This window comes from Lissotriton vulgaris, chromosome 8 (genome assembly GCF_964263255.1).
Source record: "Lissotriton vulgaris chromosome 8, aLisVul1.2, whole genome shotgun sequence".
Taxonomy (NCBI): Eukaryota; Metazoa; Chordata; class Amphibia; order Caudata; family Salamandridae; genus Lissotriton; species Lissotriton vulgaris.
The window spans coordinates 546,860,109-546,887,733 of record NC_141696.1 but is presented as its reverse complement, the minus strand read 5'-3'; the positions used below and the strand labels follow the sequence as shown (position 1 = coordinate 546,887,733).

At 40.4% G+C, this 27,625-nt stretch overlaps 1 protein-coding gene across 2 annotated transcripts in view; it reads right to left on the bottom strand.

Moving 5' to 3' along the window:
- Positions 1-27,625, bottom strand: part of LOC147697693 (S-geranylgeranyl-glutathione receptor P2RY8-like) — a 302,799-nt gene that overhangs the window by 91,228 nt on the left and 183,946 nt on the right. Inside the window, exon 2 of one of the 2 annotated variants that reach the window (XM_086934359.1) lies at positions 19,689-19,736. The exons of the other annotated variant lie outside the window; for it this stretch is intronic. The gene's annotated coding sequence lies outside the window, so the exon portion shown is untranslated. The remainder of the gene's footprint in view (positions 1-19,688; positions 19,737-27,625) is intronic. 2 annotated transcript variants of the gene reach the window in all.

Sequence of the window (27,625 nt, the reverse complement as noted above, 5' to 3'; positions counted from 1 at the left end):
TCAAATCAGGAATGGTACACAGTATAACAAAAGGGTCTAAAACTCATTCAGCCAGAGCTCGGAAAACTTGTTTTGTTCAGTTCAACTGAAAAGCAGAACAAAGTCATGGCTGGGGCTTACCCTATTAACGTTCATTTTTTTAATGATCCACAGCTTCCCGCTGAGTCTCCAGGTCAAAACGATACTGTTGCTGCTCACCATGAGAGGAAGAGCGCCTCGCTGAGATCCATGAGGAGGGGCTACGTGGACACAGAGGTAAACAGCTCTGACAGCCCTGTTTTCTCGCTACTCCTCCTGCCGCTCCTGCAGCCTCTGTGGCTAGGAGTCGCAAGAAAAATGTGCCTGGGGTAGCAAGGGTCGCAGCTGCTATTCTTGGTGACCCTTAAATGAAGTCCATTTGCACAGCAAATGTGACAATAATTAAACAAAATTTAAAGAGAGGTGTATTGCTCCTTCCCCTTCTGAACTCCAGCATAGTTCTTTTAGGTGCTGAAGCGAACCCACACCTCTACTTCCAGCGTCTATGCCTGATTGCTACCTACCTGTTGCTTGCACAATGGTGGGACCATTTGTAGAACTAGAGTTGCTGTATAGAAATATAGATGATGCCAGACATCTTCCAGCTGTCAGACATAAAATCAATTTCAATCATGATTCCCATTCCGTTTGCATTTGGTGGATTTCTGCTGCTGCCCAGGCTAGACCCCTCTGTCCAGAGTGCACCACAACAACACCACTACCTTCCCAGCAGGCCTGCTCTTATTATGATGAGTGCATTATAACACATGACAAAATACAGCATCTGCTTTATAAACCTATCCATTACATCACAAGTTAAGGCGTGGTAAGTAGATGTGGCATTAATAGAAGTGATTTCATACTCAGCTTATCAATGTATTGGTAGGCAATGTATGTGCACATGTGTATGTTTGCAGTAGTAAGTAGTGCAGACCTATCCAAAAGGCAGAGTAGAGCAGTACAGGGTCAACAGGAAAGACACAGTGAATATAGCACATGAGATACAGTCAATAGGTGTTTGGAATGTTACCTGGTTTATAAGAGTGGAAGTAGATGGTTACTGCATCACAATGAAGTATTTTTAAGAGGTGTTTCTTCATTTATTTCCTAAACTAGAACAGGGTTGGGGCACTACTGATTGATACAGGAATGTGGTTGCTGATCCTGAGTGCATAAATGAAGGTCTGTTGAATTGTTTTATTCTTTTATGCACTTCTTGCATAAGATACTATTGTAGGTCAAAAGCGACAACCTCAATATAGTGTCATACAATCTGAAAATACATTCATAACATTCCATCTTTCAGCCACTTAGTGTTTGTCTCGAAACTAAGGTTACAAGTCAAGATCTGATATATTTGCTAGAAAGTGCAAAAGTAAGCCTCAACTGGCCTGCTGCATAAATGAGGGTAACCACTTCCCCAACCTAATTCTCCATTGTAAGATTCCTGCATACTTCCAAGCAAGCCATTCACAACATGCAGCTTCTACCTGCTGTTATTAGAAAGCACAATGGCTTACAGTACAGATCCCGCTAAGCCATCTACTTTGTTTAAGCAGATGTGCCCTCTATTTATCTACTGTAGCCCAGAGAGCTGCATACCTCAGCTTCAACAAACCATTTCATTTTTGAAATTCACAGAACAGATTGCCCTCCTGCACTGCAAATAATATACTTAAACCAAAGAGAGTTGCAGTTTATTTGTCATTAGCTCCCAACATCCCCACAGTAATTTCAGGTTAAGCGCTTTACACCACCCTCTTCCTAATGAATTTGGTCAGTTTAGTAGAGAATCCACTTATACAGAGAAAGACTGAGGAAGAATTATTGATCACTCTAGCATTTAACAAAGCATATCCTGAAAGGTGTGTGGTAGTAAAGTACAAATCTGTTCACCCATAAATGAGTGTGACCTAGTACAGACACAGAAACAAGTGATGGTTTTTTTAGTCCCACCATTGAGTAGGATAGAATTTTCTAACATAATGTCCTAATTTTTCTCTGGGTGTTAAACTGTTATTTTAGCCAGAATGAGTTTTTAATAAAACATATACTAGTTGCTATTGAGATGTATGTGTGCCTATGAGTGGATCAGTACATGGAGGATAAAGTACTATGCAGTGCATGTTTGCTGTATTCATGCCCTGGGTATATGGGCGCCTGTGGATGGTACAAAAGATGGAGGACCCTGGGTTCCATGTCGGGAGATCCAGGCCTACATGGTGAAACATGGAGAAGAGGTAGAGAGATCCTCTCAGGCAGATTTGTGTATTGCTGCATTACTGTAAGCTGGATGGGACAAACACTGGGAAGGGGAGAGTGAGGATTCCTTAGTGCACGTCAAAGGGTGCTTTTTGATTAAGTGAGAGGTCTTCAGGAAGTGGCCTGGGCAGATCTCAGGAAAGAGATGGGGCTGTTAAGAAATCCCTAAAGAGTAGGGCTGAGGGCGCCCAGCTAACCTTTTGGTGCACATATCACAGTGGCTGATATCCAGGTGTAGATTCTAGTCAGTCCCATGGCCTGTGCTTTGGGACTATCAGCTTTGAAGACACTTCTGCTTTGACAGACTGCTTTTCAAGAGAAAGAGGGAGCAGAGGAGTGGGCACAACATACATTTATTCACTGGAAATGGATTAAAAGAAGGAGAGTTTGAGACCCCAAAAATTGTCATATGCCAAGCAGCCAGATGGGTTGTGTGAGGGGAAACTCTGCAAGGCTTCTGCCTGTGATGATGGCAGGGGGATATGGTCTGCTAGTCTCCCTGTTGGGTGAGGGGACATCACAGAGGTAATCAAAGACCACCTTCTCTGGAGCCTGGAGCCTTGTGCACCAGCAACTGTCTGCTTGCCAATACTAGTGTGCCCTGTGAGGTGGAGGAGAGTGTTGGAGGGAGTAAGATCCACTTGAGAGCTCTGTTAAGTGGCTACTGCACAGATCTGGTCATTGCCTGTGAGAATGACAGAGTTGGTGACCCCATGTACCAGGAGGGGCCACAGTGAAGAAGACTACCATGCTGTAAGGGCTGTAGCCTTGTGATGCCATAAGGGGCCGCCAGGGAAAAGTCTGATTGGGCATGAAGGGCCGTGTCCGGTAGTGGCCAGCAACCCCGTATGGCAGTAGAACCGTTGTGAAGAATTTCACCATGCTGATTGGGCTACAGCCAGTGGACTGTGAATTGCAATGACCTCGTATGTTAAAGAGCATCATCGGGAGCCACAATGCTGAGCAAGTCCTGTTTAATAAAGAGCAGAGATGGGTCAATCGCTTGAAAACTGACATAGTAGGTATGAACGACCACATTCCATGGCATCAGTTCTGCTAATTGTTATTGTTATTGTTAGTTTAGATTTATAACGTGCCCAATCACCTGCAGGCCTCTAATCCTGCCTGCCGTATGAAAGAGCATCATACGGACTCAATCAGTAAACCCATAGGATACCGTAATACTTCATCAGACAGTCCACCATCTTACGGAGCCTGGTGATTGCCCATAAATTAGTCCTTTTTTAGTGTCTGTGACCAGTACAAAAGCACTGAGAGCTAAGACCCACCCATAACCAGGGGCAGAGTCAGCACTAGGCACGAAATCCGCGCCGCATGGGTAAGAATGGCGTTTCCTGATGTTTCCTCCAGTGATCAGGTAAGAACGCCTATGCTAATAACCATAGACGCTCCGTTGTCTCCCACTCAGTAATAATCCAGAAGCGACTCCCAGTCCCTGTTGACGCCAAAAAACTCAACTAACAAGGTAAAACATTAATAAATGCATGGGTATCCTTTGGATACGTTTTTCTTGGCAGGTTAAAAACAGTCACTGATTGCAAGATGTGTGATGTGGTTACATAACATCGACTATGTGTAAAAAAACTTTATCATGATCACGACCCACTGTTCTGTTCCCAACTCTGTCATCATATAAAGACTTCTGCATGACAACCGTCTATAAGACATTGATCATTTAACGGCTATTTGGCTGTATCGCACTCCCTCCAGACCTTTCGTTTCTCCATTTTTTCTCCTTTTCCTAGATTACCTCTACAATAAGGGTAGTCATGTCTAGCGTTAATTATGCTTTGTACAAAATGTGTGCACCAGAATGCCATACCTCACATTCAAACCAACTTATACAATGTTTGTTGGTTTCTTTCTCTTGAATACAGCTTGGAAATTCCAATTCATCATTTTTTTGAACCACACAGCAATTGTGTGTGCTCTCTTTTTGTATGTTTGTTACTTGTTCTTGTCCTGATGAAAGCTCCCCTGACCCTGTAGGGCCCCGAGAGCTGAAACATGTCGACACCTTTTTGAAAACGATATGGTAGTTCAATAACTCAACTACCTACATATCACAACGGTTCTTAACTATAGTGACTAGTCTCTTGTTTGATATTAAAGTGTATAGTTTTGACCTAGTCATTATTTTTTAATTTTTTCAAACCCATTTTTTATTTCTGGACACTTCTGTAAATACCAGAAGTAGCCTCTGGTGAGGCAGGCATCCTGCACGTTAATCGTTGACCCAATGACTATGCCATGACTCCTGATGGGGCGGAAAAAATATATACCGCTACGATAAAATTCCAGGAAGTCTATGAGGGTTCTCGATAAAAAACTATTTGGTTTTTTGCAGAAACTAGTGTCCATTCTCTTTTGATTATCAGCCACAAGGACTGCCACCTGTTCTGTCCCGACTGAAAAAGTGAGGATGCCGTGGGAGCACCTGAACTCCATTACCTAGGAAAGGAGCCCATAACAAGATTATCACAGCCACCAGAAGACAAACTGAACACTTAGATCATAGGAGAAGCCACAGAGAGCCTCCAGTAACTTCAGGAGTGCAACTTTGAGTTAGAGGCTCTGCACACGCTGAGTGTAGCCACTTGGGCCGCATGCAACCAACTCACCTGAACTCAGCTGCAGCCACTGGAAGCATCAGTGGACGAGACACACTCAACAACTCCAAATGCCTCACACCTGCCAGTGCAGTTAAGGCAGGTGTCAGGCCTGTCAACCTCAGGGGAACTTGCTGCTAAATTAAAGCGGTAACACTGGAACACTATTTACTTTGGGCCTTTTTTATGAGAAGTGGCGCATCGCTGCATGAAAATAGTGGTGCGTCACTTCTCAGTGCACCCTCCCTGCAACATGATGGATGCTTCATATTTACTGATTGACGCATGTTGTCGCAAGGAATGACAGATATGTCAGTATTACTGACGTATCTGTTGGCACAAAACTGATACATTGCTGGGGTGTGTCTGAAAACAGATGCATCTCCAGCAATGTGTCCTTACACAAGGGGCAAGCCACATGTGAAAGGGCCTTCATCAGTCTCATGCCTGATGTGAGGCAGGCATAAGATATTGATGCAGGAGCGGCCCAGAAGTGGTGCAATGAAATCTGATGATGTAACTGCGCCACTTCTACGAGGCTTGGATCCCGGGGAACGCCCACCCTCCATACATTATACCTGACACAGGTGTAATGTAGTGCAGGGGTTTACAAATTGACGCATCTGTCTAGATGCATCACTTTGAAAATACGGCGCAATATAGTGCATTTTTTATGCCGCCGGTGCATCACAAGTAGTAACGCCCCACTGCCGCAAAAGTGTTGCAAGGACTCGTAAATGAGCCCTTTTAAGTTCCATTCTTAGTGTGCTCTTGAGACATGCGCTACTAGTAGGGCATACCCTGAATGTTACCAATAGTGAATGGGGAATAACCACGATCATTAACGTGAGGAGTGAGTGGGACACGGAACTGCCAAAGAAACACTAGAGTCCTGACCTCAGGGGAGGACTGTGTAATTGTTTGTAGATTTTGTAGTTCTGCTTTGTGTGGATAGCGGTAGAAATAAAATGCTCATCTTTTTTCATAAAATGTTGTTTTTGGTAGTGCAATGATTTATTGCTGCTGCCCTGCGCATTTTGAATTGTGAGCCTGTGTTCACTATACTGTATCCAGCTCCTTCTACCCGCAAGGGAGCCTTGGACTTCTCGGACCAAGGTATCCTGAGAGTCAAGTGAAGAAGGGGCAGAAGGGGTACTTGTCCTAGTTGCTCAGAGTCCATAGTAAGTCAGGTCTCAGGACATCAGAAGTAAAAGGCCTCAAACCCCACTGATGGGACCAGTAGTCCCTGAATGCTCAGTGGCCCTTTGAAAGAGGTTCTGACAGACAGACTTTCCAATATTTATTGCAAATTTAAGATTGGCAGAGCTGCTGGTGAAACCAAAGGAAACTTCTCTGGAAGCATATTCACCATTTTTGGTATTTCTATGAGAGTGAATAAACGTGGATCTCCATTATTGCTTCCTTCTAATGAGACAATTGTTGTCTATCCATGCCATAATACCAAAGTGTTCTTATGATTAGACATTGGCATTCTGTGGAAGTGAGAGGCAACACACTGAGGTAAGATTCTTTACTCAGGTTTATTTGCGTTACATCTGAACAACCCAACCAGCATGGTGCAGCCTGACTTAACAGAGTCAGTTCTCCAACTGTCACCAGTTCTGACACCTGCATTTCAAGAACCCTCCGCCTACCTAGCAACATCACCCACATGCACATTCTAATCCTAGATACAAAACACCTTCCCTTCTTAGAAAATAACACAACAAACTACTTTTCACTAAGTACATTATTCTACAAAATCCTTTCAATATGATGGCTCGAAGACAGATCTTGCACCTCTCTCTCCACTCTTGTCAATTTACAAGCTTGTTTGTTCCTTTCCCTCCAAATCCATCATGTTGAACTTAGCCACTCTGTTCAAGTTCCAAAGACTGTGATCATCAGTTTTTACAGCATCAGTAAATAATGTGATAACCTTCAAAGGTTTGCTAAACTTCAAAATGCCAGAATAGAACAAGACAGTCAAATTCTCACTCAGTCGCCAATCATAATGCTTGTCACTTTCACTTTTTTCAGATTGTCAAACTCCTCTTTATTTTTTTTCCTTCTTTCTTACACTTCCACAAGACTTCATCAACCCCATCATTCACACCAATGTCCCTTCTCTTGTTTACCAAACTGGGGCACATGACACTATTGGGCTTTCTTCCCCTGAAAAGTTGAAACAGGGTCCTTCCCATAGTTGGATGCGGTGTAAGTCTATATATCCTCACTTTATCCTGAATTACTTTCATCTACAACAAGTCAAATAAACATCTTTGAACGTTGTATGGTTTCTTTCAAAACCTTGTTGAACCTTTTGATGATGGCGTTGCATTCAGGGTGATAAATGTAGACTTCTTGTGAATTACACATTCTTCTCTGAGAAATGTTTCCATTTCTCTTGACGTCAACTGTACCCCGTTGTCAGTGAACAGCACAGAAGGGCACCCCTCTTGATCAAACAATTTCTCTAGGAATATTATCTCAACTTTTGTCTCGCTGAATTTACAATTGCCACCTCTGGCCAACCTGAGTACCTCTGCTTACAACTCTCAATATATTGGTGAATACTTCCTGATCTGATAGAAACCACAATATCCAGATAAATCTCGTCCCAAGGTGCCACCAAAGGCTGCATCCTGCATTTCAAAATCCTATCAATAGCCAGATACTCAAAACTATCCCTTGCTTGCTGAATCAGAACTGATAATTGGTGGCCTGGAATGGATATGTTGCTAGAAACACATCCATTCCAGGCCACCAATAATGAGTTCTGATTCCCATTTTTGTCTTTGATATCCCCAAGTGACTCTCATGTCCGAAGGAAATATTTCTATTCCTCAATGTCATAGTAGAAATTACCTTATTATCTCTCAAAAGAAAATCGCCAAACACCTTCAAATCTTCTCTTACCTCCCAATATCTTTTCATATTATCAGCACAATTCTCTTCCCTTGGCCAACCTATTAATATCCATTGCCTCACTGTTTGTGAAGATTAGTAATTATTGACCTTATTAACCCACTCTTCTTCGAGACCAGAACCACAAGTAACCTCACAAACCTTAATGTTGTACTCTTACCACACTCCTTCCAAAATGTAATTGTCCATCTCAATCTCAAGTTCATCACTACACATGCGAGACACACAGTCTGCTAATATGTTTTTAGCACCAGGCGCATATTCAACACCAAAATCTAATTCTTGCAGTGCAATTACTAATTTATTAATCCTAGAGGATACTACATCAATCGTTTTAGACATAAATATCTCGCTCAAAGGCTTATGGTCTGTTTTTATAAAAAATTTACTACTCTATGAAAATCTCTGCATTTTCCTCACTGCCCAAAACACACTCAATGCCTCATTTTCAATAAACAAGTAGTATTTTTCTGCCCATCTCAAACTTGTAAATACAAACAATATGGTCCTTTCCTCACCATCCACTACCTGCAAAAATACAACACCCAAAACCTTCGAACTGGCATCCGTTATCAGCACTGCCTCCTGTCCTGTTTCAAAACTTGACAAACTTGGTGCGTTCTTCAACACAGACTATATCGTCTCAAATTCTATTTTGAAATCCATAGTCCACTTGAACTGTACCCCTTTTCTCAGCAACTCTCTAATGTTGATATTCAGTGCTGCAAATCCAGCCACAAAATGTCCATAATATTTCACCATCCTAAGGAATTTCATCTACTCATCTTTGTTTTCAGGAGTGGGCATACACTAATGGAAGTCACAATTATGTGCCTGGGAGTGATTCCATTGAAGGATATTCTATGTCCTAAGTACTCTATGTTTTCTACATCAAACCTAAATTTCTTCAATTTGAGTGTAAACCCACAAGCATCCAACTTAGCATAAAACAGCATGCAGTCTTTCATCGTGCCCCGCTTCTCAACTTCCAAATACCAACAAATCATCCCAGTAAATCTTGACTCCTGTTACATCCCATAAAATTTCTTCCATCACCCTCTGGAATACAGCGGAAGCTGAAACTATGCCAAAAAGCATCCTCACTTACTTGAATGTACCAAACGGGGTAAGAAAAGACGTTGAAACTCAGCATTTCTGTTATGTTCGAATAAGGATACCAGCGGTGGCCAGCTCAACTAAACGTGGTAGGGCTGTAGTGTGGGGGCGGGGAGTTGGGGTGGGAGGTCGACAGACGATGGAACAGGTATAATTAAATAAATAATACCTATTCGGTCGTGGTTCGACTTCACCCCTTGCTGCTCCTTGCGTGCCCCATCACCCCACCGCGCTTACCTGTGCCGGCCGCTGCTGAAGGATACCTGTCTACTATGACACACTGATTTAGCTCATGCAAATCCATGCATAATCTTACCTCCCCATTGACTTACCTCTCCATTACCACTGGGGACAACCATTCGGATACTCCACTTTATCAGTGATTTAATCAGCCTCCAATCTCTCCAATTCCTCCTTAATGTCATCCATCACTTTTAAGGCCTTAGACGTCTCTAATAGAGCTTTTCAACCTGAAGGAGTTTGCTTTTTTATTAAAAGACGGACTAAAACTATGTCAACCTCTGTTTTCTATCCCTTTTCCCTCAAAATGAGATCTTGTGTGTGGTACGGTGCCTGTTGGAATACGAGAGAAGGACCTTAGGTCTGAGGGGTTCTGTAGATCAATTAATCATCTCACACAGGTTCCCTCATGAAGCGGTTTCCTCTCCCACCTTGGCTAGATGTGTTAAAGATGTCATGAAGGAAGCTGGGATTGATATTTCAATTTTCGGGGCTCACTCCCTTAGAGGTGCTTCAGCTTCAAAAGCTTTTATTTTGGGTGGCGGCCTCCAGGACATCCTTAGGGCTGCAGATTGGTCGAATGAATGCATCTTCAAAAGATGTTATTTTAAACCTGTGTCAAATGCCATTGATAATCTTTTGAACACACTTTGAACTTGCATAATATTGGCCTCCGTGTCATGCCATAAAATTTTGATTTTTCACAGCCTGCTGGGCAGAAAATCTGGATTTTATTAAGGACACGGAGGCTAAGATCATCCCACCACTTTTGCTCCCACCCTGGGAATGTATATTACCTTTTGCTCTTCTTTTTTTTCAGATTACTTTCTTCAAAGAAGTTTCGTTTGAATTTACTGTGGTTCTGCGTTGGATTCAGAGTCCTCTAAGTTATTTCTGAAGTTATCTTGTTCGCTTACAAAGAAGGAAGTCTACTGTGTGTTCATGGACTATATCCTCTATATTGGAATGTTTATTCAAGTTCTAGATCTTTCATTGTTGCTGCTGTGAGCTACGCACTAAAGGAGATTTGCATAATCTTAGCCTCCGTGTCCTTAATAAAATCCAGATTTTCTGCCCAGCAGGCTGTGAAAAATCTAAATTATGCATGTTAGCACCCTCTTGTAAATAGGGTGATAGTTTTATCAAAAAAGCGGAGATAAAGCCCTTGTAATTATGCCCTCACATTTTTTACAAATGGCCTTCCAAACTGGACAATCCTTGCAGTTGACCAAGTGAGACAAGCTATTACAACGAAGCACTGTATTTGAGTTTTCCTAACATCTTTAAAACTTTCTTTGGTGTCTTTACAATTTTCTTTTTTTTAATGAAAGTCTTTTTTATAGAATTTAGCTCTCACACTATGAATCTTATCACCATCATCCTTTTCACATGCCACCTTTTCATGCAGGACTGATTCCTTCTTAATAGTATCAACACATGCCTGAGAATGTTCCAGTATTTCTGCTGTCAATTGTACCTCACTCAGGGTAGGGTTGTCTTTTTGCCATAAAGCTTCCCTTGCTTTCTCAATGACACACCCTAGCATAAATTGTTCTTGTAAGCCCTCTCCACATGAACCACCAAAATTACAAGAAGAGACTAATTTGCCCAAAGAAGTCATGTATTCCTCCACTGATTCTTCTGACCTCTATATTTGTTTCCCAAAATGGTACCGCTAAAGAACGGTACACACCATTGGTAATAAATGTGAATCCAATTTCTTTATGCTGATTTCAAATTAATTTCAATCAACTGCCCCAAGATTACTCTGATCAGGAAGATGTTCATAAACATCCTGCCATTCCATGACAAGACAGAGAATTAGAAGCCATTCACAACACACAGCTTCTACTTGCTCAGGAATGTTATACAGTATAACAAAAGGGTCTAAAACTCATCCAGCAAGAGCTCGGAAACTTGCGAATCTCTACACATCGACAACTCCACATGGTAGTTAATAGGAGACTTTAAGATCTCAATGATCAGGAAAATGATACACACCTGAACCAATCAGGCACACCTAACACACAGTCACTTACAACTACATACATACTGCCCACAACCTGAGGTCTGTTTCTTTCCTCTTAAGCATTTTCCTCCTGCCCCTTTGAGTGCAGATTTCTTTGGGACCTTTATTCCAACAAGGGTGCTGCCTGTGATGAGGAGGAAGACAAATTTCACTGAGGAGATAGCCCGTGTAGTTTAATTAGTGGTGAAATAACACAAAAAACAACGTAGGTTGCTTTCATTCTACCTCAGTGTAGCCCAGAAGCCGGAATTATGGCAGTATGATATTGATGCGGTACAAGGATTGGGGGAGGAGGTCTAGAATGTTGGGGGGAAAGGCAGGACTGGAGCAGGCATGTGAAGGAGAAGATCTAAAGGATGGAGCTTTATAAAGTGGTTCCTCGAAGACCCACTGGAGCCTGTCTCCATCTCACCAATCTAGGGAAGACTGTCTTCTCCACCAAGCACCTCACCAGCTATAGGGGCTGCCTCATAAAGACAACACTAATTTGGTGCCAGGTAAGAATCAACATCCCACACCAAATTCTCTCCCTAGATTTTATTTTTCACTCTTTCATATGTGGGTAGGTGAGCAAATCCATGTTTTATATTTTAAATTATGTGACTTGTAGTACTGATTTAAATATGTTTAAATAACACTACAAGTCCTATAATTCTAAATAAAAAACTGCTGCTGTTCATGCAGGTACCTTGATAATCTGCTAGCTATGACTCAATCTGTCTATAAGTAAACCAACAGGCACTCATCCTCTATACTTCACTCACCTGCATTTCTTGTTGTAAGCCATTTACACCCCTCATAAACACAAGCAGTAATATATTTTTTAATGCTGTGTTGATGTTATTTTTATTATTCCTCATACATCCAGAGTAAATGTTTTAGCTGGGTCAGAAGTTTTGTAACTACAGCAGAGCAACTTACAGAGTAGGTCTTGCAATGCAAAACACCGACAAAGACGGGTATGCATTTATGCTAACAAGATTTGTCTGTTTGGCCTAAACCTAAAACAAAATGTCAATATATGTTTTGCTCTGTTTCTAAAGTGGAATATAAACTAGCCCTGGCATGTGTAAAAGTACACTAATATATGGAAATGTTAAATTTTTTAATCTATTGGGCCCTGTCATTGGTATTCGATCCATCATCTGCGACGAATGAGTTCTGCTCCTAGCAGTGCTCTCATAGCAGGCTAGGAATCACACAGTAGATGGATGGTAGACACTGGTGGGTTCTATATCAGCTCTTTTCTACAAGGCTCTAATATCTTGCCTTCATTTCTGACATGATAGCTGCTTTCTTCCATAACACACCCATCGTCAATATGCTTAATTCGCCTGAACATCGTTCAACATATTTGTGTTGCTTTCAAGATGTTTGCACAATTTTGACAATGTAAAGGTAGAAATATACATTGTTAGGCCTTGTTTAGGCTAGCATGATGGCATTTGGTGTGTCTCTCAAAATGAGTAGTCAAAGTAGGTACCTTTCATCTTCTTATTTGAACTACAACGACATTTTCCACTATTAGGCCCTCTACCATGCACCCATCAGGTAAGTCTGGAAACCTATGACTGTAACCTCTACATCTCATGAGTTAGGCAATCAATATCTTTTTGTTCTCCATATTATAAACTATTTTTAAAGTGTCTAAACACATTTCATGGTAGTTTCTAGGCTCCTGCATATCCTGTATATGCTTTTGTAATGTTCATAAATAATTAATATGATTGACTATAAAAATGCAACCTAAATTTTTGCTTAATAGTTGCTTGATCTATACATTATTGTTGAATGTAGATACAAGGACCCAGGTTCAGCATATGGATCTACAAACCACTCTTCTCTGTGGCTGGATGTGTTGAGTTCACATTGTGAATATTTAGTCATCTTATTTATGTATCATCCCTTCTTACCATATGTTAACTTTGTTTAAAATGTTAACTTTTTTTTGTTGAGCACAATTTATTTTTTTTAAAGGAAAATGTTGTGAAATAGCATCAATAAAGAAATCTGATGTATACTTCATCTGTCGCAATCTCCCTCTTCCAGGTCATGGGGACCTTGAGCTTGGTGACAATCTGATCCTCCTCCAAGTAAAAATATCTTTTTTCAGCATTGCTCAGGAAGAAGAGGAGGAGGAGGACAAGCAAAGCTGGTCAAGGAGGAGGACCTTGAGGAAGAGGAAGCCACTGTTGCTCCCACACCAAACATCCTGAAGCACACTTCACAGATAGGCAACAATGCTCCTCCTAAATCCCTTCTGTGGACTGCCAATCCTCAGTCATTAGTCAAGCAGCCACAGCGGTTATGTCGGCCTTTGCAACAATCACCTTCACAAAGCTCTCACATCACATATCGTTTTGAACAATCTCTTACATACTCCTTCAATGAAAGTGCATCTTCCTGTCCTCTCTCAATCATCTGAAGGAAGAAACACCACAGCTGAAATACAGGTCTTCTCTGTTCATGAATCTCCATCAGGGTGCCATCCCTGTCCCATCTAGTCAACCGACTGGTAATGTGAGTTGGCCACACATGCACTGGGGTGTTACATAGGCTTTTGTTAGCCATGGGAGAATCAATTTTTCCAGCAACAAACTGATGTGCGGCAGGACATTCGTGCAATGGGGGCTACACTGAAAGAAATTTCAGACTTACTTAAAGGACTCCCTTACGTGATTGACAGGCAGACTCATGTCTTGGATAATGCTTAAAAAACGTATTCAGATGTGGCAAAGATGCACCAAGAATAGCTAAGAAGGTTTAGGGAAGAAAGTACAAGACACCATGCCTTGGCTTTGAAGACAATATATGTAATTGCCAAAAAATGCCAATGTCAACCTTGACAGCCAACACATGCAGGAGAATATACACAGACACCTGTGCCCATGCACTACCTGCACCACCAACCGCAGTGCCACCTGCAACACCTGCCCCACCACTTGTACTACCTGCACCACTATCTTGAGCATCAACTCAATGCCACGTGCAGCATCTGCAACAGCACCTCCGCCAGCAGCCCCATTTCTTACTGCAGTGCCTGCAACACTTCCAAAACTACCCAGGACTCATTACAGCCTCAAAGAGTCACTCACCACCATTGCATACTTGCAATAGTAGGAGAAGAACCCGTAATATGTCTGTTCACTTGTTGTTCTTAACTTTTTCATTAAATAAACATATGGGCACTTTTTATCCTCATCAACCTTTCATCCCGTAAAAGTTATTTTTTGGTCATTTTCAACATAGGACATTTTCAAAGGCTACCCTTCTAAAAATTTAATAGAAATATAGAAAGCACCTTAACAACAACTAGACATTTCCTGGGAAAGACGTAGAAACTATTATACAGTATGTTTACTAGATTCAAGAACAAGATTTGTTTTTGATTGAAATGTTTTTTTTCTATAGTGGGATTCATTATTGACAAATAAGATTTTAAAAATGTTCACATGAAATAAAATGAACTATTACTCCAGAAGTGAAATGCAAACTTAGACTGAGTTGGGTACAATTATTTTAAAAGGTCAAGAAGTTTTGAGGGAACCAGTCTATACACAAAGGAGTGAAAATAAATGTCCATAGTTCCAAAATATTCCAAAATCTAGAATTGACAGTCAAATTATAAAATGAAGTCAGACTCCAAATCCAGAGGATGGATCCAAATAAGGGCCCTGGCTTAGGGCAATAAGTCACTGGACATTCTCACTCTGTTTTGACTGTAATTTTTAAATTCTCTCCAGACATGCACGTCAATTGGTTGGCCAAGTGCAGAGTCAGGCACCATATGGGAACAAAAGTACAAGAGGGGTAGCAGTGGAAACTGTAAGGAAAGATGAACTGAGAAACAGGGTTGCAGGTGGTCGGGCAGGTTGGTGAGGCAGACACTAAATGATAGTTGCAGTCAAGAAGGCTATGGCACCAGTTGAAGTTAGTAGCTGCCCGTCTTTCGGAGCATGCTGATTGCTCCCATAAAGTCCAGGATGTCCGAAACAGCCCTCTCTGAGCAACTATAAATTACATCATCAACTCCTTGAAAGTAGCCGCTGGAACAGGCTGGGCTGGAAGGGATTTGTCAACCAAAGAGTTTATTGGTTTGAAGCACACGCATTTAGATAAATTACAATGGGATACAAGTACAGTCAGTAGAAAATAAAATATCGCTCCAGAGCAAAAGACAATTAAGCATTCATAATTAGATAATATCAGGTCAGTCCAATAAATTTCCAACTACAGGGTGTACTCGAAATTAATTTTCTTCTTTTATTTTCATGTATTCTTTTTTTATTCTTGTCAAAACCGTAGTTAAATTGTACCGAAGTTCACAGTAAATGGATTGATGTAGATAACATTGCCAAAATGTAGCCAATAGCCGAGACGTGTTTCGTCTCAGGGAGAATCATCCGACGACTTCCTCAGGGCTACAACCACAAATTATACAACACTCAAGTAATGTCCAACCACATTGCTCAGCATTCATAAATTCAAACTGGAGCATTTTGCGAGAATAAGAGTTTTTTTTAAAATAGATAGTAACCACATCCCATAGACACCAAAAAGAGTCACCCAGTGATGAAACCATACACATAATTTTATAATGTGGCACAGAAGAAAAGAGACGTGCTTCATAAAACAGCACACCCAGAATAATCGCAGAGGTAGGGTTGTTATATCCTTTGTAATATGATCCCCCTAAGGGGGTCACATAGTTTCGACAATGGCTTGTTCTAATAGAGCAAGCAGCCATTGTAATAATTTAAGTCATAAGGTGAAAAAGACCTCTACTTGTGTAAAATCATACCAATTCAGATAATACATATAATCTCCACTCACCAAGCAAAATATCTCTGGGAGCAAATTCACCATATTTCAGGTAATACCTGTATGTGGTCCCGTATAATATGGGTCTACAGAGGAGAGAAGAATGAAGACTACTAAATATGAGTGTGAGATATCAAACCATATTTCATGTACATCCCTGTTATAGACATAATACGACCCCTAGAGCAGCGGTGGAGGCTTAAACTATCCACCATACCAGAATTTACGTTGCTACAGATTGCACACCTACAATGTTATTTATAGTAGGTGACCCATTCTCTAATTGATTTTAATTTCAAATCCATTAGAAAAGGTCATTCTAACAGAATATGGCATATTAGTTACCTAAAAGACATATAAACAGAACATATCCTTCAGAATTCTGATGATAAAAATACCAGAGATAGCGATGTTATCGCCGTTTTGCTGGAACATCGCTGGTTTTCCAGCGATGTTCCCTGCAAAACAGTGATAACCTTGCTGATACGACTCACAGGGTTGTATCAGCATAATCCACCCCAATATTAGGGATAGGTAAATCTGCATTTTAGCAGAGTTCGTTTTTGGAGAAAACAGCGGTTTTCTCCAAAAATGAACGTGTGCTAAAATGCTGGAGCCGCCTTGTAAATATCGCTATGTGAACATCAGCGATCAGAGGTGAAAATCTAAGGCAAAAAGTCAAGAAAAAGTGTATGTATATCGATATACCCAAAAATAAGAGTATCTCTACACGAGTTAAAAGGCCAGGGCCCACCAATCCACGGACTCAAATCTAATTCAAAATATCTTATACTGGTATGTAAAGTCACAGTTTCAGTATGAAACAACAGCAGACAAATAATTTCTAGTTACTGAATTTTTGATAGATTTGAAACATATACAGTTTTGGATGCAGTATAAAATTACCTTAATCGGACTCGCAATATGGCCCAAGTGAGTATATATAAATTAGTTTCTAAAATCAGAGGCAAACATAACACAAATTAGTCATATAAGTCAATTCATATCAAATAAGTAATAAGATCCAAAATATAGGTAGGCTTGTCATCTTTTGTAATGCGGTCATGTAACCTGAAGACCCCATAAATTAACGGCAATATTTAAGGCTACTTTGGATGAAGTCTAAGTCCAGGCGTAGCTGTCACACAAACAATTAAAGTGACATACTCCTAGGCCTTCATATCATCAAGGTTTAAACCTGTCAATAAATTAAGGCAAGAAACACCCCATAAGGTCTAGTTATAGTAGGGGTATTTTGCCTAGACAATATAATGGCAAAACATAAGGCACATCTAGATAAAATCAAGCGAGAGGACACCTATCCCCTAGCTACAAGCTTGGGTGCCAGAGGATGGATCCAAATAGGGGCCCTGGCTTGGGGCAAAAAGTCACTGGACATCCTCACTCTGTTTTGACAATAATTTTCAAATTCTCTTCCGATATGCACGTCAATTGGTTGGCCAAGTGCAGAGTCAGGCAACATGTGGGAACGAAAGTACAAGAGGGGTAGCAGTGGAAACTGTAAGGAAAGACGAACTGAGAAACGGGGTAGCAGGTGGTAAGGCAGGTTGGTGAGGCAGACACTAAATGATAGTTGCAGTCAAGAAGGTTATGGCACCAGTTGAAGTTAGTAGCTGTCCAGTGGCCATCTTTCAGAGCATGCTGATCTCTCCCATAAAGTCCAGGATGTCCGAAACAGCACTCTCTGAACAACTATAAATTAAATCATCAACTCCTTGAAAGTAGCTGCTGGAACAGGCTGAGTTGGAAGGGATTGGTAAACCAAAGAGTTTATTGACTTGAAGCACACACATTTAGATAAATTACAATGGGATACAAGTACACTCAGAGTATATGAAAATGCAGATGATTTAAATATCTTGTCTTCAGATGTTGTATTTTATTTCCTTATTCTTTTAGCCTTAGCCAATATGTGTTTCTCGTTTTATGGGGTGCAACCCCACGACTTCATCAGGGTTAAAAGCAGTACAGATAACATTGTTGTAATATGCTTTTCAAAAGCAGTTTACAGATTGAATTACATTACATGCTATTGCTTCCATCTATGAGCTTGAGGTAACCTCCAACTCAAGGTGTATCTCGTTTATAAGTCATGGTGTGGAAATCCATGCCAAATTTATTTATGGATTTAACTGGCTTGAAACATGTGACAAACTGTGCATCATTAATAAAATAATAATAATGTGAAGAATGAAAGAACACCTCTATTGTTTCAAACTTAGACACGTGAATGAGAATATAGTACACTATGTATGACTTATTTGTGTCTATCGCTAATGTCCTGATAGCAAAGTGATCAGTAGTTCTATCAGTATCCTGCCTTAGTATATAAAACTTCGCTCACTCAGAAGGTATATTATACCTGTTGTCTTATTGCGGTTCTATGATTAGATATATGTAGAGAGATTATGGCATTGGTAAGAAACTATTAAGATGGGGCCCCTTCGCCGTGAGTTGCAATATATGAGGGTAATAGTCAGCTGTCAATGCTTACCTCCCATCTTGGAAAGATATAGGAGGTCAAGATTCTAATACTTACTAGGAGTGTAGGCAATGAGATAAGGCGTGGTAACAGGATAAATAGTTGCGCAGTCTGGGACAGTATTTCCTCTCTGTGTGTAAATTTGAGATATGCATGAGAGGTCATGTTAACCTCAAGGGAGGTCAATCAGGCATCAAAGGCAGTTGCACTTACCCAATGATGCTATCCAGTTATATATCTCTGTCCATATGTTAGGAGCAAAGGCACAGTATATGCTGCTGAATGCGGTAGGGCTCAGAGTAAGAGAACCCTGTAAAGATAAGGAAAGTGCATAAATAGGATGTGATAATGTGCACACTAAGTCATAACATAATGTGCAACCCAGTTCAGGTGATTATACAATATAAGTATTCCATATGTGAGTAAACTGCTTGAGCTTGCATAAGGGAATGCTGAAAGCTCCAATGTGTGCTCTAGTAACTATGAGGTTTGTTTATGTCACAATAAATATCATATGGGTATTGTGATCGATTTATGCGCTACCAGACAGAGCAGTGTAAATTATCCCGATTAGATCAGGAAAGTAGTATAAATTATGGTCGTCTCTATCAGTTCAAGATATGAGGTCATACTGTTGAGCTATTAGCTAATAGAACTATTCCTGTTTCCTCGAGTAGTCGGATCTGAATGCAGGTAGCGGGGACGCGGATACATGGCTGTATATGCCTATGGCGAAACAGAAAGAGGACTGCGTCCGGAGGCTGGTACACGTCCAAATGATTGGTGCCAAATGGTCACCATAGAAGTACCATAACTCCGCTGTGCTCAGGCTTGAGAATGTCAGTGCACCGTTTCAGTCATTTTAAATTATAGAAAACAAATTGAAATCAATAATTATTTAAAAGGAAAATGATATAAACTGCCAGTATTTGGAGATGGCAGAGAAAGAGTAATGTTTCTGAAAGTATGTTACATATCTCTGCATGTAGCGTCATTGTGGATCATGCATACATTGCCCGGCGACATAAAGGAAAGGGTACTCGTTTCTGAGTAAATGATCCTCCTCTAAGGGTAACGCCATTTTGAACAAGTATATTAACTGTTACAGTGTACCCAATTTACTGTCATTAACAGTACTTACTGAATCGACTCCGTGAGAGTAGCACATGTTCGGAATCTCCTATAATGGCTGAAATTAGAGGAAAGGGGAATGTATTAGAAAATGAAAATTGATTAAAGTATTAAAATACAAAAAGGGAGAAAGGGGTCTGTGCCAGTTTGGGTGAAGGCACGTAACCTATGTATTGATCCAGGGAAAATTGACAGCTTATATAAAGGGGGAGACCAGGGTTAAATGGGCTGGTGTATAATATAAATAGTATTTGACATATGGTAGACTGGGTATTGAACTATGGCAAAATGTGAGGTACTTGTATTTAATATATCTGAACAGACAGAAGTAAATATGGCTATATCAATCCGATCAGTCGCCTAGGAAATATTGCAATTCATGGTCAATATTCAATCCATTCTCTACTGCTTTAAGGTGCATAATCCACTTGGCCTTGTGTCTTTGAGTTCTCAATTGCCCCCACGCGGGTCCCTTATAATCTGTTCAATAACACTGAATGTCAAACCAGGATGTCCCAAGACAGCACTTTCTGAGCAACTATAATTTACATCATCAACAACTTAAAAGTAGCCACTGGAACAGACTGAGTTAGAAGGGTTTGGTCAACCAAAGAGCTGGGGTGGGAGGGGCAGGGGCAGACTTGTCCTTTGACTCTTGCTCTTCCAGGCTGGCACTGGAAGTAGAACTAGATGCAGGGAGTGAATCTGGAGTCCCCAACTGAATCGAGCCTTAAGAGTTAAGGAGGCGCTGGGGGCAGGCCAGAAGCATGTTGGGGCCTGCTCTAGGGGTATCACTACTTTCAGTTGTTCAGAGCCAGGAGGTGAACTTATATCTTACTCTCACTTGCTGGGAATGCCCACTTCCTCTACCCCGCCCAGGAAACTGCTCAGCCTTCTCCTGGAGCATCTTGGTGGAAGGTTGTCTAATACTCTGGTGGGTGTACTAGCCCTGCTGATATTCATTTCCTCATCCTCCTCATTGGATGTTTCAAGGCTACATGCCAGCCTCCAAGATGAGGATCTCTGTTCTTGCCCCTGGTCCTGCTCTGCTGTTGGTTGACCAGCATGATCAACTGAATAGAAATATAAAACAAAAAGTGATTTATATTATAGGGTAAATAGCATATATCTCTACAATTGTTGCTGACAATGTGCACACTTTACCCCAAAAGTCAGTAGCTGGTCCTTTCATATGAAAATTATTTGAATTACAAGTCAAATACATTGCAGATTTACAGCAATTCTTACTTTTAAGCTTTTTGTAATGTGAAAAATAATTTTCGCCTAGTATAAATTGTGTTTTACACACACTGTTTATCTTCAAGGGAACATTGAGGGCAAAAGTCTTAAAAGCAAAGTAAATTCATTTAAAATGGTATATATATATATGTTGTAAAACAAAGTTTATCACATTTTTCAGTAGGTTTGCGAATGTATAAAATAGAATGCCACAAACCTATGCTGTTGTGTGGAAAGTTAGGTAAAAATACAGAATTTCAGCATTTATGAAATGTCAAAAACTGATAAGTACTCAAGATCAAGGAAACAAACAATAAACATGCATCTTATTAGGTGTGACCTACCCCAAATTTTAGAACAGCACAAAATGAATAAGAACTATTGACGCCAGAGGTGGGGGGCAGGCTGGATTGGGCGTATCAGCTGGGGAGGGAGGGCACCTGGAGAATATTGTTGTTTGACCAAAATTGGCTCTGTAGTGTTTTCCTTTATCGGTGTGAGGACTGTTGGAATATATTCTAAAATGCCAATAGACACTTATAGCAGTGCTTAATTTGAGCCAGTGATTTCCGGTGCTCAACACTGCACTAGTGACAGTCTGCCACAGTCTGCCACAAGGTAGCACTGACTGGCTAATTTAGAGATTACTACAACAACAGTTAATGATTAATTAAATGCATGCATTATACATTATTGAATTAAAGATATCTGAAAATATAAAGAAAAGCATTGTTGTGATATTTAATGTAACTTTATGTATTTACTTTTGAACGTGTGCAGAGGATTTGTATATATTCCTTTTCATTCATGGTTGGGCCCTATATCTATGACTATGGTTCGTGCTGTGCAGAAGTGCAAGATAGTTGTGAATTGTACCCTGAAATGACCGATATTATGATGTGGAATGCATTTAATACGACACTGCCTGTAGTGCAGTGGGGTGCTGTATGGTTGTAAAGGATTACTGAAATATCCATGAATATAATATCGACACACAAAAATATTGGAATATAAATATTGTTAACAAAAAAATCCCCTTCCTATACCTAACTAATGAAGCCACAAATAAGAACACAAATATTGTTATTAAAAATATACATTTTTGCTTATATCAAAAACACAAACATTGGAAACAAAAATATTGTCACCTTTAGATAAAACATATGACATGTCAAAAATATCGCCTCACACAACATCAATTACAATAATACTGCCAAAGTAATTACATTATCATTAACATGAAAGAGTACTTTTAAGTAAAACAAATAACTACAATAAACATGAAACAATATATATACACATTTGAATACAAAATACATTATTACATCACCCAAATAATGATAAATCACCCCCCAAAAATATATAACTAAACATAAAACAATAAAAGCAAATATAATTATTTACATAAACTAAACATTTATACAATTTAAACATACATATATATATATCCAAGGAACCACTTCACCAAATAGGAAAGCGCGGAGGGCAGAGGGGGAGTCTTTGCAGAAACTTTATTGCCAAGCTGTGCAGGTAGGGTGGCGGCGAATGCATTTCGGCTCATTCTGCCTTCCTCAGCGCCCTACACCCACCAGAGTCTGAAAAAACGCCAGCTCCCATGCTCCGCCTAATGTAGTGGTGATGTCACTGGCACTCCTCCCCCAAGAATAGTCCGCTCACCTATTGGAGGACGCCCATAATGTGGCAGACTCCATCCCCCAGAATGCATCATCAATATGCAACCGGGTTGGTGATGTGGGGAGCAGAGATGAATGCTGCTGGTTCCAGCGACTTGAGCACTGCTGGTTAAACTCTTGTCCTTACTGCCCAGGTCAAAATTCCCTCCTCAGGTCCCCTCGGGCTGCGACGACCGTAAGGTAGCGTGACAAAATATATATATATATATATATATATATATATATATTCACTGAAAAAACCATAGGTTATAGACCATATATAGTTAGGAATTAGCATTTACAAAACCTTAATTTACTTGCACAAAACCATAGAAATTCGCATATATAGTTAGTTGCAATAACTATATATCGCGCACCCACAATCCACTGCTGATGAGGTCACATATTACATCATTCATGACATGGTCAGTGACATCACTGATGACATCACTGATGACATCACTGATGACATCTCATTTGACATTACTGATCACATCACTGATAATATCATTCATGTGATAATACGATGAACCTCTTTAGACTCTAATATAACCTTAGATACAATCAGTGTAAACAGACACTCACAGATTGTCACTCCTCCATGGAGTTACTCACACATCTAGTCAGTCATGAAAAGAATCAATCACTCCTCCATTTCCTCAACTATACAGTTATACACACCTTACTAATTCAAACATATTCTAACACATATTTACTCTCTTATACAATCTCTGATACAAGTTCACAATGATTCATAAAGCCACTCTCACATTCACTGGCTCTTATGCCCAGTTATTTATATATGTCAACTCTCACATGTACTGTGTTTTACATATGTACTTACTTTGACATGTAGCACTGAGATATCCATTCACTCACCAATACACTCATGCACACAGTCAACTGCCCATACAGCTGTTTCCACATGCACGTTTGAACCCATACATCTAGTGAATCAACTGCTCACACATCTATGCACAGAGTCATACACCTCCCAGCCACCCACACACATACTCAGACTCCCATACAAATACTTGGGCAACCAATCAATAACCCATATAGTTACTCATATAGCTAATGATTAACACATGCAGCAGTTTACAGAACAACAGACATAATGATGCACAAATAAGATAGTTTAGTCACTAACCCATGCACTCAGTGAAACACATTTAATCACTCTCTCATACAGTCAGTCATGCACCTACTAAATCCTTCATCCAGACACTTATACATCCACTCATTCTTCAATATGTAAGACATATTTTAACTTTACAGAAACATACAGTCACTGGATGATGTCATCAGTGATGTCATCAGTGATGTCACTGACCATGTCATGAATGATGTAATATGTGACATCATCAGCAGTGGATTGCAGGTGCGCGATATATAGTTATTGCAACTAACTATATATGCGAATTTCTATGGTTTTGTGCGAGTAAATTAAGGTTTTGTAAATGCTAATTCCTAACTATATATGGTCTATAACCTATGTTTTTTTCAGTGAATTTCAATGGTTTTTTAATAGCAAATATCAAAAGCTGTAAAATGTCAAGTACGTGGTAGGTAAAAACATTTTCGTATTTATGCACGCTGATGTGCTTTGAACGCTGCCCCCCCCCTCCTCTTTTCTTTTAGGAGTATTCTCTCTTTGCAGATAGTGAAGGGTAGATAATGTAAGCCTTTGCCCCCATTGTAACCCATCGTGCCTGCTTCCCTCTACATTTGATTGATTGTTATCCAAGCATTTACTGTTTTAGAATTGGGTGCTCTCATGCTGACGCCAGCTTCAATCTGTAACATCCAGAAACACAGTAGACTACCAATTCAATCAGTTACGGTGGAGCCCCAACGTGACCCGGTAGAGAAGAACTTGCCCTCCCCTCTTTGACTGATTGTTCTTGTTGCCTGTCCCTTTTCTTGTCATTTAACAGAACTTTTTGGATTGCTGAAAGGGGTTGTATTCCGACCGCTGGTTGGTGGAGACATTTTGACTATATTCTGGACCTACGTTGTCGCAAAATGCGTCATATGACTCGCCGCGTTAGCGCACCTGGAAGTGCTCCGGTGTGCAAGGCGCAGCTTCCCGGAAACGATCCAGAGCACGGCGCGCAGCGCGTAACGTAAACATAACAGGTCATGTGACTTGTTAATAAAACTTTTCATTGGTTCATTTTACTTTTGTTATTCTAATGATGAAAGGCTTGGTTATATGACCTAAAAATAACGCTTTTCATTGCTTTCGAACATTTTTTTTTTCCCAAATGATGAAAGCCCCACCTTTTTTTTCTCACTCTGACTTGTAAAGCAAAGGACCCAGATGCATTTACAGTTTATCACTTACAATGTTCCAGGCTAATGTATTTTCCCGGGAAATTTACAACTGTCCTGCAAGTAAAATATTCCTTTTTCGAGAAAAAGGGCGTTTCTTCGTCCCATGAGGGAGCCGTTGAACAAAAGAGGCACGGCCTGCTGTCTTAGTCGCTGATAGGCATGAATATCAGATTCTTATCGATCACTTTATGTTGCAGGAGTAGAAAACACAACAGCCCTTGACCATTTTTCTTTACTGCGTTCCTGCGTATTATACCTTTTAACAGTCATGTAATTGGACTGCTTTATTTCACTTGCCTTTTACTGATTCGAAAACAGTGACTATTATTCAAAACTTTACCAATGTAGGTACTACTACCATGTTTTTTTAAAAAAACCTTTATTGTGAAAATGTCAGTATACAAATACGGGCCTATAACCACGTGGGCCGGCCACGGAGCAAACTGGAATCGTATATGATGAGGGCACATTTACACTGTAGAAGAACATAACGGGCGACCCATTAGATTGCAAGAACTAAGGTGTCTACCATTTACGGAATCGGTGGACGTACATTTTATAATTAAAGTACGACAGGGCCAGTTACAATAAAATTATCTAGATATACTTTTGCGGGCAAGTACCATGGGTGACGTTAATTCGAACTTTCAATAGTACAGTAATCAATAACACATCAGAACTTAATATCAATAGGGATGTCAAAATGTTCAATCAATTCTCGTCCCTGCTCGCCATGTGCTTCAAAACTGCATACGTATCTCGTGATATCAAGGTTGGGCAACCAGTACACAACAAGGAGTTACGAGTCCCATTTATACCGGCGCCATTTTGGGCGCGGCCGGGCAGGTCCAGGATATAGTCAAACATAACAAATGAGGCTGACGTCTCTGAAGCAGTTGACGCACAGCAGGACATAGCAAATAAACATGAAGTCTCTGAAGCTGTTAACTCACTGCAGGACAAAACAAGTGAACCTGAAACCTCTGGAATAATTGTCTCTCAGAAGAACAACACACAAAACTCTGTAGTGTCTGAGGAAAGTAAAACAGAAGGGCACTGTAGTTTCAGACACACTTAACACTAATGACTTAACAAAGATATCGTCTGTCTATGAAGCAGCTGTCATGTTCACAGAATTGACAAAGAAGTGTGCAGACACCAATGCTATTAAGAAACACAAGGAAATCCCTAACGCATCAGCATTCTCAGAAGAGGTTGACACAGATGACATCTTAAGGAACAAAGAAAGACAAATTAAGGATGAGGAAGTTGTCACTTTAGTTTTTTCATCAGCTAGCGACAGCAACAAACACATTGTAATGGAGATTAGAGAGGCTACGGATGGGTGAATAAACTATCAAAAGAAATGGTGACTCCCCCCTTTAGCAGATTAGCTAAATCTTTGCGTAATTTGGGCATAAAAGTTATATTATTGGAAGTAGATGGTTATAGTTCTGGTTAATTTCCATTCAGAGTGTCCTACACAGCAACAATCTAGGTAAATACTACTTTATGTAAAACCTGGGACATAGCACTCATTGTAATGTTTGTAATCTTTCCTGTTAAGTTGCATCATAAATTATTTTAACCATTCCATATAAAGTCATGCATAAAAATGAATACACAGACACAAATAACATGTGTATCCAAAAACAAAATACAGATTTCGGCCTTATTTATTGCCTCTAATTTTCAAAGGCAAATTTCTGTGGAAAACATGCACATTAAGGGTTGCCTTTCCTTAAACCTTTGTTTTTTAAAAAAAATTGGAAGAAACAAAAAGTCTTCCCTTCCATAAATAACCCAAGACTTTTATTTTGTTATGGCAAGGGAACGAAATAGAGAATAAACTATAGTTGGTCACCATGGGGTTTAAAGAAGGGATGGTTCTTCACCTATTTGCCGTCCAGAACTCAGCACCTTGTGCTGCCTTGGAACTATTCGCACAACAGACCGCTACTGACCATTGTTGCTTCTGTTTTAATAAAAAAAATTTAAGGTGTTTACTGTTTTTGTTGCAATGTATATATTTATAAGTTATTAAAGTGTTATAATCCTACTACTTTGTTGGAGTGCTATATATTTTTAATGTGACACATAATTGTGAAGACTTTGAAGTACAAAATGGCATCCCTGGAATCTTCCGCTTCAGGCTCGGTCCCACACACCCTTACAGTGAGAATCCCCTCCCCAATCACAATACAGGATCGTTATCAGATAGTAGGAACGCGTGTGGTGTGACGGATCTCATGGGGTGGGGGCCTTGATCTACTGTAACTCCTTTGAAGAGGGGTGATTCTTTACAGTTGGGGCCATAAACTACATCCGCAGGGCTAGGTGATAGCCTGGGACCGGCCTGGACAATCGGACACAGAGGAAAAGGAGTGTCATAGGGTGCGGTAGTGAATAGGGTGAAAGGATGGTGTCGGGCGGGCACAGGGTGTGATTCTCAGGGAAGAGCAGCGCAGATGGGGGGAGGTTTATGACCCATTCATAAGACAGAGAGCGGGGGTGACCAGTGCGTGGGGGAGATGCTTGCGAGGGTGGGGAGCCATGCTGAGGATCGGCGGCGTTCAGAGAGTGGGTCTGGTCAAGGCATCTAAAATGGCTGCCGTGCACGACAAAAGTGTGGCATTGGAAAAAAAGCAAGATGGCGCAGACAATGTTTATCAATACGAATTAATTTATAACAATTATT